This window comes from Suricata suricatta, chromosome 8, assembly GCF_006229205.1.
Source record: "Suricata suricatta isolate VVHF042 chromosome 8, meerkat_22Aug2017_6uvM2_HiC, whole genome shotgun sequence".
Classification (NCBI taxonomy): domain Eukaryota; kingdom Metazoa; phylum Chordata; class Mammalia; order Carnivora; family Herpestidae; genus Suricata; species Suricata suricatta.
Genome location: NC_043707.1, coordinates 105,602,751 through 105,614,824, shown reverse-complemented (window position 1 = coordinate 105,614,824; position 12,074 = coordinate 105,602,751). Strand labels below are relative to the sequence as shown.

Here is a 12,074-nt window from a genome sequence, read left to right as displayed (position 1 = left end):
GTGGTTTTGATTTGTATTTCCCTGATGAGTGATGTTGAGCATCGTTTCATGTGCCTGTAGGCCATCTGGATGTCCTCTTTGGAGAAGTGTCTGTTTGTGTCTTCTGCCCATTTCTTCACTGGGTTATTTGTTTTTTGGGTGTGGAGTTTGGTGAGTTCCTTGTAGATTTTGGATACTAGCCCTTTGTCTGATATGTCATTTGCAACTATCTTTTCCCATTCTGTCAGTTGCCTGTTAGTTTTCTTGATTGTTTCCTTTGCAGGACAGAAGCTTTTTATCTTGATGAGGTCCCAAGAGTTCATTTTTGCTTTCATTTCCCTTGCCTTTGGGGATGTGTCAAGTAGGAGATTGCTGCGGTGGAGGTCTAGGAGGTTGTTTCCTACTTTCTCCTCAAGGATTTTGATGGTTTCCTGTCTCACACTCAGATCCTTCAGCCATTTTGAGTTTGTTTTTATGGTGTAAGAGACTGGTCTAGTTTCATTCTTCTGCATGTTGCTGTCCAGTTCTCCCAGCACCACCTGCTAAATAGGCAGTCTTTTTTCCATCAGATACTCTTTCCTGGCTTGTCAAAATTTATTGGCCATACATTTGTGGGCCCAGTTCTGGGTTCTCTATTCTATTCCATTGGTCTATGTGTCTGTTTTTGTGCCAATACCATACTGTCTTGATGATGACAGCCTCATAGTAGAGGCTAAAGTCTGGGATTGTGATGCCTACCATTTTGGTTTTCTTCTTCAGTATGTCTTTGGCTATTCGGGGTCTTTTGTGGTTCCATATGAATTTGAGGATAGTTTATTCTAGCTTTGAGAAGAATGTTGGTGCAATTTTGACGGGGATTGCATTGAATGTGTAGATTGCTTTGGGTAGTACTGTCATTTTCACAATGTTTATTCTTCCGATCCATGAACAGGGAATGTTTTTCCATTTCTTGGTGTCTTCTTCAATCTCTTTCATAAGTTTTCTATAGTTTTCATCATATAGGTCTTTTACATCCTTGGTTAGGTTTACTCCTAGGTATTTTATGGTTTTTTCGTGCAATCGCGAAATAAGTCAGGCAGAGAAAGACAAATACCACATGTTTGCACTCATAGGTCTAACAGGAGAACAGGAGAAACCTAATGGAGGACCAGGGGGAGGTGAAGAGGGAAAGAGAGTTGGGGAGAGAGAGGGACGCAAAACTTGAGAGACTATTGAATACTGAAAACGAACTGAGGGCTGAAGGGGGAGGGAGGGAAGAGGTGGAGGTGGTAGAGGAGGGCACTTGTGGGGAAGCGCACTGGGTGTTTTATGGAAACTAATTTGACAATAAACTACTTTAAAATAAAGAATACCTTAAGGAAGGATATCCAAGTTAAAAAAAAAATAGGAGAGGGAGAAGCCAAGATGATGGAGAGGAAGGGAGCTCTGTAAACTTCATCCACCCACATCTAGCGAACTGAGAAAAACATTACTGTCATCTGCAAGAGAGGAAGGAGAAAATACAGATGCCAGAAAGAAGACAACCTCAAAGATGCCTGAGTGAATGAGTGCGAAAAGGGGAGATTGGAAAACGAGCCAGCCCAAGACAGGCAGGTGAGGTGGGAGCCCCAGCCAAACACAGGGAAAGTGCGAGGAGCCTCTGAGAGACAAAGGGAAGAGAAAGAGAAACTGAATACACTCATAGTACTGTCTCTAGAGAAGAGGTAGAGAACTTAACCCGGGATGGAGAGAAAAACTCTCACTCCATATATAACTGCTCAGTAGCCCAAATCCTGAACCCAGGTGGCACATGGGAAAAAACAGCTTCCAGCCCTGTGCCATCCCAGCAGGGAGTCGGCGGCCATGGTGGTGGCAGCCCCAGGGGCCCACACTTCGGCCTCTCCTGCAAGACTGGGAGCACACACCTCATTTCCATGGCCCATCTCACCTCCAGTATTGGCCGCACAAATCCAGAATCCCGGGTGCCAGCAGGGAAAAAATAACCCCCATCCCTAGGCGATCCCTGCAGGGAGTTGGCAGCAGAGGAGGCCAGGGTGCGCTTTGGCTGAAGGAGTGCACAGCTCATTGCCGGCACTGCCCAGCACCTCGGGCAGCAGCAGCGCAAATCCCAGCCAGCTCCGAGAGAAACTACTCCCTCCCGCTACGTGATCACTTTCCCGGCTGGGGGCTGGGAGTCCACAGCGGTGTCTGTGAGTGCATGCATTTTGCCTCCTGCTGCACCCCTAGCCTCAGGCACCACACCTTGCCTCAGGCAATGGCAGCACAAATCCCGGCCTGAGCCAAGAGAAACTGATCCCTCCCTCTACGCAATCGCTATCCTGGAGGGGGGCTGGGAGTCAGTGGTGGTCTGTGAGGGCATGCACCTCGCCTCCAGCAGCAGCAGCATAAATTCCTGCCAGCACCTAGAGAAAATGCTCCCTCCCCCTACAAGATCCTGTCTAAGAAGCCAGCCACCAAAGCAAGTACATCTCATCTGTGGTAGCATAAAAGTGCATGGACTAGGACTTTGAACTGAGGCTTACCTGGAAAATACAACTTGGCCCGCCCATGACACAGGGAGATAAGACCCTAAAGAGTGGGTTGCAATGCTTGGTTTGAGAAAGGAATGGGACACTGCCATTCTTCTCCCCACAACCACCAAGGTGGGGGTGGGGTGCTCAGAGAACAGCCCAGGAGACAAGCTATGCTAAGCCATGCCCATCCATGCTGGAGAGCTTCCTTTTTTTTTTTTTCCTTTTTCTCCTTATAACCCCTGAAGCCCAGGAAAGACCACCATTGATGCATTGCCATTCAGATATGTTTTCCCTTATCTGATTCTTATCTCTCCCCTCCACTGATTTTACACTTTTAGGCTGTCCTTTGTCTTTTATTGCTTTAGTCCCCCTCTTTTTCTTTTTCTTTTCTTTTTTTTACTTTCCTCATTTGGTTTTCTTGTTTGTTTGATTTGTCTGTGCGTTTGCATGCTTTTGTTCACTGTGTGTTTGTCTGTTTTCCTTTTCAGGGCTACCTTAAGAAACAAGCCAAAGTACACATGGTGGAAAGTCCCAAATATCACTGAGTAGGGAAATAAAATAATCAAAGGCACAACAAGAGACGCTGAGAGACACCATTAAAAGAATATTTCCTGAAACGACAGGCCCTGGACAATCAATAAGCCTCCTTTAACAGAGCAATACTAATAGGTGCACAGTGCACAATGAGCTTTTAAAGCTGACAAGAGACAGAAAGCTAGCAAAAATGACAAAACGAAAGAACCCTCCTCTAAAGAAATTCCAGGAAGAAGTCACAGCCACAGAACTGCTCAAAACAGATATAAGCAACATAATTGGGCAAGAATTTAGAACAATCGTCATAAAATCAATCACTGGGCTTGAAGAAAGCATGGAAGGCATCAGAGAAACTATTGATACAAAGACTAGGGACCTTTAAAATAGCTGTGATGAGTTAAAAACTGATATAAATGAGGTGAATAATAAAATGGAGGTGGCCACTGCATGGATTGAAGAGGCAGAGAGGAAAATAGGTGAATTACAAGACAGTTATAGAAAAAGAGGAAGCCAAGAAAAAAAGAGATAAATTGATCCAGGAGTACAAAAGGAGAATTTGAGACCTGAGTGATACAAACAGAACAATATCCGTATCATAGGAATTCCAGAAGAAGAAGAAGAAGAAGAAGAAGAAGAAGAAGAAGAAGAAGAAGAAGAAGAAGAAGAAGAAGAAGAAGAAGAAGAAAGAGAAAAAGGTCCTGAAGGGGGGGCTAGATCAAATCATAGCTGAGAACATCCCTAATTTGAGGAAGGAAATAGGCATTGAAATCCAAGAGGCACAGAGAACTCCCCTCAGACATAACTTGAATCGACCTTCAGCATGACATATCATAGTGAAACTGGCAAATATATAAGAATAAAGAGAGAATTCTGAAAGCATCTGAGGATAAAAAGGCCCTAACATACAAAGGGAAACCTATCAGAGTAGTTAAAGACCTATCTACTGAAACTTGGCAGGCCAGAAAGGAATAGCAAGAAATCTTCATTGTGATGAACAGAAAAAAATATGCAGCCAAAAATCCTTTACCCAGCAAGTCTATCATTCAAAATAGAAAAAGAGAGCAGCATCATGGCGGTCAGCAAGAACAAGTGCCTTACGAAAGGCAGCAAAAAGGGAGCCAAGAAGAAAGTGGTTGACCCATTTTCAAAGAAATATTGGTATAATGTAAAAGGACCAGCAAGGTTTAATATAAGAGATATTAGGAAAACACTAGTCATGAGAACTCAAGGGACAAAAATCACATCTGATGCCTTCAAGGGTCATGTGTTTGAAGTAGGCCTTGCTGATCTGCAGAATGATGAAGTTGCATTTAGGAAATTCAACCTGATTACTGAAGATGCTCAGGGAAAAAAACTGCCTGACTAATTTCCATGGCATGGATCTTACCTGGGACAAAATCTGCTCCATGGTCAAAAAATGGCAAACCATGATTGAGGCTCATGTTGACCTCAAGACTACTGATGGGTATTTGCTTCATCTTTTTTGTGTTGATTTTACTAAGAAACACAACAATCAAATTCAGAAAACCTCTAATGTTCAGCAACACAGGTCCGCCAAATTCAGAAAAAGATGATGGAAATCATGACCTGAGAGGTGCAGACAAATGACTTGACAGAAGTGGTCAATAAATTGATTCTAGACAGCATCGGAAAAAGACATAGAGAAGGCTTGCCAGTCTGTTTATCCACTCTATGATATCTTCATTAGAAAAGTAAAAATGCTCAAGAAGCCCAAGTTTGAATTGGGAAAGCTCATGGAGCTTTGTGGTGACAGTAGTAGTTCTGGAAAAGCTACTGTGGAATGAGACCAGTGCTAAAGTTGAACGATCTGATGGCTATGAGCCACCAGTCCAAGAATCTGGCCAACAGGCACATGAAATGATGCTCAACATCACTCATCATCAGGGAAATACAAATCAAAACCACATGAGATACCACCTCACACTGGTCAGAGTCACTAAAATGAACAAGAGACTATAGATGCTAACAAGGATGTGGAGAAACACGCACCCTCCTACACTGTTGGTGGGAATGTAAATTGGTACAGCCGCTCTGGAAAACAGTGTGGAGGTTCCTCAGAAAACTATCAATAGAACTCCCTTATGACCCACCAATAGCACTGCTGTGGATCTACCCAAGAGATGAAGAAGTGCTCATGCATAGGGGCACATGTACCCCAATGTTCATAGCAGCAATGTCAACAATAGCCAAATCATGGAAAGACCCTAAATGCCCAACAGCTGATGAATGGATCAAGAATATATGGTTTATATATACAATGGAATACTACATGGCAATGAGAAAGAAGGAAATATGGCCATTCGTAGCAAAGTAGATTGACCTCGAGGGTGTCATGCTAAGCGAAATAAATCAGGCAGAGAAGAACAGATACCATATGTTTTCACTCATAGTTTTAACAGGAGAAACCTAACAGAGGACCTTGGGAAGGGGAAGGTGGGGAAAATGGTAAGAGACAGGGAGGGAGGCAAATGATGAGAGACTTTTGAATGCTGAGCACAAACTGAGGGCTGATGGTCATGGAGGACGTGAAGGTCATGGTGGGGGGCACTTGTGGGGAGAAGCTCTGGGTGTATTATGGAAACCAATTTGAAAATAAACTATTAAAAAAGAGACTCAGTTTGATAGGTGGAAAAAAATGAGTTGCAATTCAGAGTTGAGGGGTGTGACTTTGGTGCCAGTCTCCACAGTCTTGTTTAATCTCAGCCAAATGAATACTTTATGGCAAACCAGAAGGTGGATTTTCCAGTAAGACTGTACTCACCTATGCAGGGAGCCATTAATCTGTAGAATTCATGAGACTTTCGGTCTGAAAGGTAATAGGGGCATTACAGAAAACTGAGGGGAAAACTGAAGGCAGGCTGCCCCCAGGAGGAGCTGTGGTCCAGGACATTGGCCCCCATCCTTTCCTGAGGATTGTAAGCTGGCAGTTTGTGCCAAGCCACTTCTCAATTTCCTCCTACCCTGACTCTCTTTCTTTCCTGATAGTGACTGTGGGCTCAAGACAGTAGAATAAGTGTCTATAGCACAGCCCATCGAGACTATGAATCTGCTAGAAATACAGCTGCTGCCCTCAGTGCTAATGAAAAGATGGATACTTGTGAGTATTTTTTAATAGTTTATTGTCAAGTTAGTTTCCATATAACACCCAGTGCTCTTCCCCACAAGTACCATCCTTCATGTCCATCAATCCCCTTCCCTTTTCCCCTTCTCCCTTCAGCCCTCAGTTTGTTTTCAGTATTCAAGACTCTTTCATGATTTGCCTCCCTCCCCCTCCCTAACTCGTTTCCTCCCCTTCCCCTTCTCATGGCCCTCTGTTAGGTTTCTCCTGTTAGACCTATGAGTGAAAACATATGGTATTTGTCCTTCCCTGCCTGACTTATTTCACTTAGCATGATACCCTCGAGATGCTTGTGGGTATTTTTTTATGGTGACTCAGGCATTCTATGAGCACCGCAGGCAGGGGTTCCAAATATCAGCCATCATGGAGGTCAAATTGTCTTTGAGATCTGAGATCATATCAGTGTGATGAAAGAGAGAGAGAGAGAGAGAGAGAGAGAGAGAGAGAGAGAGAGAGAGAGAGAGAGAAAGGAAGGGAGGGAGGGAGGGGGAAAGGAAGGAAGAGAAAAGAAATTTAAAAAAAGAAAAGGAGAGATAAAAATAGAAGGAGCAAGAGAGAGAAAAAGAGGGAAGGAGGAAAGAAGGAAGGAAGGAAGGTAGGAAGGAAGGAAGACAGAATCTCTCACAGTTATCTGAATTTCATCTAAGTATGTATATTTGGCCTTATGTTGGCTTGTGGGATAGGAGGATGGTTGCTGAACAGTATTGAAGGCTGAGCCATGACTCCCTCCAGAATTTCACAGTCCCTGATGAATGTACCCAAGAAGGAAGAGCCACACAGGCAGACATGTTGGTTAGCTCTCATCTGATCGCCCCAGAATCACCTTCACGTAGTCCGGATCATAGACTACGAGGGTGACATGGCTCCCCCATAACCAGTGAGGACTGACACATGGGTATTTTTCTACTCTTTTCTGAAGATTCTGTAGCTGTGGCCTCCTTGGAACTGTACCCAACGGAAAGACAAATCAATAAAACCTTCTTCATTAGTTCCACTGCTTAGATGGTGGTGGAGGGTAGGATGGCCACAGGGCAATAGTTCCAGATATGGGCAGTGATTAGGAGTTTGGAACTGTTTTTGATGAGCCAGGCTCTGACCATGATTCCAGATTCAGAGAACTTGTGTTCTAGTGTGGGAGTGGAGATGGGGAAGACAATGGGGCCTTAGTGTCTGAAGTGTCCTTCAATTACTTAAGGAGCCTGCTCTGTGCTCTCAGGTCATGGCCACTCTTCTCTTTAGATCCAGCACAGTCACTGCCCAAATGGGAGCCTCTCACTGTGAACCTATGTTACCTCATCCTCCCGGATATCCTTATACAGTGCAGCAGGATCCCTGGGTCCTGTTTCTGCCCAGTGACATGCCTTCTTTCGATTGCATATTCTCCTCCACAAGGCGACCCTAAGAAGCCAAATGGTGCCATGCCAGGCTATTCCTCAATCTGGGCCATTCAGAGGGCCACTGGCCTATCAGCTCTGGACAAGTACTCAGGGCTGCCATCTGTCCCTGAGCAAGTCTGGCTGGGGCCATGTGGGATTCTCATAGAGGAGATGGTACCCGTGGTGGTAGTGGCAGTTACCCTGTCTGCAAACACCCATCATCCACAGGCCTACAGATTGCGGCACTCAATGTAGGCCATGCTCCACTAAAGCTGCGGCCACAAAAAATGTCCCCCAAGGGAGACATAAGGACAGAAGGGGGACAGACACTAAAGGGCAGCACAGACAATGGTCAGGTATTGTGGCTCCTCTGGATAGTGTTCCACTGAGACAGGAGGGAGGAAAGATGGGGCTGTTGACTCATTTATTTCCCACCTTGCAGTTCCCCTTTCTAGTTCCTGGTGGGTTTCACTCCTAGGTAGTGAAGCTGGTTTGCTGATCTACAGCATGCTTGTCCTTCATATACATTACATTATTTTCAAATTTATCCGTTAGAGTGTAACTGTCCCCTTTGGTCTGTGCCAGGCAATATTTGGAGATTAGAATGACTCACTTGACACTGTAATCAGCAGCAGCAGTGGCCTCCCCACTTAACAGAGGAAGAAACAGAGGCATAGAACAGGTATATGAAGTATGTGGCAGAGCTAGGATAGAATCTTCAGAGCTTGGCTCAGAGCCCACATGCTTCACTATCTCATTTGTGACTTGTCTCCTGGCCTGCAGATTAGTTTTTTTTTCCAGGTTAGTTTTAACTAATCACAGGTGGCATTCTAATTCTGACTTAGCCAATAATAGAGGTACTGAAATAGGAAGGTTTTGGATAGAATTATAAAAACAAGAAATATTTGGCTGCAATATCTGATAGATCAGCAGCCACTGAGAGATGATTGAGCACTGGGAATAATATTTGTTTTGTAGCAGAACTTGTCTGCTTACAGAGTCTATATACCGTCAGCGTAAGTCACTGGAGGAAATTTTAGTGGTTCCTTATGTCAAATCCTAGCTCAGGAAGGTGACAACTGCATCTAACAAAAGGTCATAATTTCTCCAAATGGACAAATAATCTGGAAGTCACTAGTGTGACAATGTGTAGGAAGGAACTGGGCTCTGTCTGTCTCCCTGTGGCTGACAAGAAGTTTCCATCTTTGGCTCCACTCAGTTGAAATCACTCTGCCTCCTTCTCTGAGAAAAGACTGGTCTCTGCTCTCTGCAACGCCCCCCCCCCAGGCTTGTTCAATCCACACTCCACTAGTGACCCCCTCTCCACATGCCCCCATTCTATAACACTCCCACAGGGACTAGTACTGATAGAGCTGGCCGGGTAGGCATTGTCTCCAACCCAGTCACCCAAAACTGCTCAATCTCTGAGTCACTGCCCAACCTGAGTCAAGCATCCCTCAGGGTCAGCTCTGTGCCAGACACCAGGGTACTGGAAGGGGGTGACATCCTCAGCCCATGGAGTACATAGTGCTGGGTTTGGGGAATGAAAACTGATGTGTAAACAGATTCTGTTAATGGTTGAACTCAGTGTCAGTGCTCTTTACCTTCCTCATGCTGGGAACCTTCTCTTGTGCGACAGTGACTTGTCAGGGTTCTAGCACTAAACCCCCCAGTCTGGAACATCCACAGTCTCGGGCACCAAGGTGGTTGTCTCTACAACCGACAGGATCCCCATTGGCAGTTGACCCTATTTTGTTGTGATCTGACACCTTCTGAGATTCCTGTCTATAGTCTCTCTCCATAGGGTAGGAAACTTCCAAGGTCTGGGCCCCAGGTGGCTCAAGGCCAGGCCGAGAGTATGGGGTTGAGTGGAGGTGGCAGAGAAGCATCAGGAAGCCTATTCTGAGAGAAGAGCCAGGGCTGCTCAGCCTGGAGGGGAAGACTCAGGAAGGAGCCGCCATTGTCCTCAAAGAGCAAAGCTGCTTCTCAGCCTGCAGATCTGCCTAATGAAGGAGGCTCAGAACGGCCATAGAGCCCCAGCACAGGCTTCTGTGAAGGGGCCAAGCTCCAGGGCTGTCACACAAGAAGCCTGAGTGGGATGCATTAGCTGATGCTCTGGGAATCCATGCCCGCTCTGTCCTCCCAACCCCCGTCCTTCCCCTTCCTACCTCCTTGATGTGCCCAAAGAGCCAGTGGGAAGGAGGGGATGGGAAGTGCTGGACACGCTTGAGCAGCCATTGCCTGAGCAGGTAGAGCTGTGCTGCCTTGAGTAACAGCAGAGCCAGGCCTACCAGGGAGCCCACTTGCAGGAGCCCAGAGACACTGCCCAGGGGTCTGGTGAGGTTCAGCACAGAGACACTCATGGTGCAGGGACAGCTGGATCTGCTGACTGTCCCAGACTGTGACTGATCTTCCCTGAGCATGCCAGCCCTGTCAGTCCAGAAAGGATTGCCCTGCCCACTGGGAGGGAGGGCAAAGGGAGAGGGCAGAACTTAGACGGGGCCTCCAAATACTTTAACTGTGTGGATACACCTGGAAACCAATGAAAGGAAAGCTTTCTCAACATAGTGATCATGACCAACAAACTCCCACTAGTCCTTGTCCCCATTATTCTTCCAATATTCAGGAGCACCACATAACTGCCAGCTGGCATGCTATGTGCTATAACATGAGCCCAAACTGCAAGAAGACCACAGTCTAGTTACCAGGTTGAGAACTGTGCTTGGTTGGCTTATTATTCCTTTTCAGAGTAAAAGTTTTACAGGGAGCTAGTGTGATGTAGCCACATGAGAACCACTGCTTAGAGTGCTGGCTGGGTTAGAATCAAGGGTCTCTCTAGCACATGGCTCAGCTGCCTCAACAATGATCCCCACACTTGCAACTGTCCACCCTCCAGCTGGGCCTGCAGCTGACTTGGCAGGCAGCCAGAGCACTGGACCTAGCCAGAGCACACCCATGACCTAGGAAGCAGCGGCTTAGACTCCCAGAGCCTCCCTTTCTCCTTCTGTAAGATGGGAGCAATCATCCCTTTACCAACTCTTCCCAGGAATGCATATTCATGCAGTCACTCATCCCCTCAGCCAATGTTCTTGAGCTCACAGTCTGCTAGGTAAAGACAGACAACTAACATTGCAGGAAAACACAATAAAGCCTGTACTGAAACAGTGAATACTGGGCTGGGCCCTATCAGGAAAGGAGAAAACAAAACCAAAGAATGGAACTTTCAAGGGTGAATAGGAGGTCACCAGGTGGAGAATGCTAGAGAAGGGGGTGGGCACTAAAGGCTCATGGAGAGCCTATGAAAGCATATATGGTGAGGACAGTTTAATCTCTTACCTGTTCCTGATTCTCTCCCCAAAGTCAGTTTCCACCCAAAATTCATATAACAAAAAAAACCCCATAATATCTTCGGGAGGATGTCTTTAAAAGGCAGCCCCTTTCCTCCTGCCCTGTTCCTTGTCCATCTAACCTATTACTCCAATGTTCTTCTCTATTGCTTGAACTCTTTACAGAAGATTCATTACACAACCCATGTGGGCGGAGTTCTTTCCTTTCTGCCCTAAATCTGGCTCCTGTTCAAAGCCTGGGGGTTGTAACCACTTTACCCATTCCTCTCAACATTGCCCCCATTCTGTAGTTACTTCACATCCCTCTCTCATCCCAGCCCAGGGAATTTGGACCCTACTCCTTCCCTTATTTGGCCCAGCACCAGCTTTGCACCTAGCACACCTGGAACACTTGTGGAGGGAGCTTGGAAGTGGGATTCCTAGGACAGAATTCTGGGAGTCACTCTCCCTTTACCTCCCTGAATCCTCAGTTTCCTCTATATAGTTGGGTGCATAATGCTTGTAAATAGCTAACATTTTGTGAGTGCTTACTATCTTCTAGGAACTGAGCAAGGAATATTATATATTTTACCCAAAATAACTTTAGCACAGATTTTTAAAAAATAGTTTATTGCCAAGTTGGTTTCCATATAACACCCAGTGCTCTTCCCCACAAGTGCCCCTCTCCATGACCATGACCTTCTTCACCCTTCCCCCTCCCTTTTCAGCCCTCAGTTTGTTTTCAGTATTCAAGAGTCTCTCATGATTTGCCTCACTCCCTCTCCCTATTTGACCCCCTTCCCCCTTCCCATGGACCCCTGTTAGGATTCTCCTGTTAGACCTATGAGTGAAAACATATAGTATTTGTCTTTCTCTGCCTGACTTATTTCACTTAGCATGACACCCTCGAGTTCCACCCACTTTGGTAAAAATGGCCAGATTTCTTTCTTTCTCATTGCCATGTAGTATTCCCTTGTATATATAAACCACATCTTCTTGATCCATTCATCAGCTGATGGACATTTAGGCTCTTTCCATGATTTGGCTATTGTTGAAAGTGCTGCTATGAACATTGGGGTACATGTGCCCCTATGCATCAGTACCACTGTGTCTCTTGGGTAGATCCCCAGCAGTGCTATTTCTGGGTCATAAGGGAGTTCTATTGGTAATTTTTTGAGGAACCTCCACATTGTTTTCCCTAGCAGCT

The 12,074-nt window shown here is 45.8% G+C and overlaps 1 pseudogene; it reads left to right on the top strand.

Annotated features, from left to right (window-relative positions):
* The first annotated feature begins 4,095 nt into the window (after window positions 1-4,095).
* Window positions 4,096-7,796, top strand: LOC115297689 (annotated as a pseudogene).
* The last annotated feature ends 4,278 nt before the right edge of the window (window positions 7,797-12,074 follow it).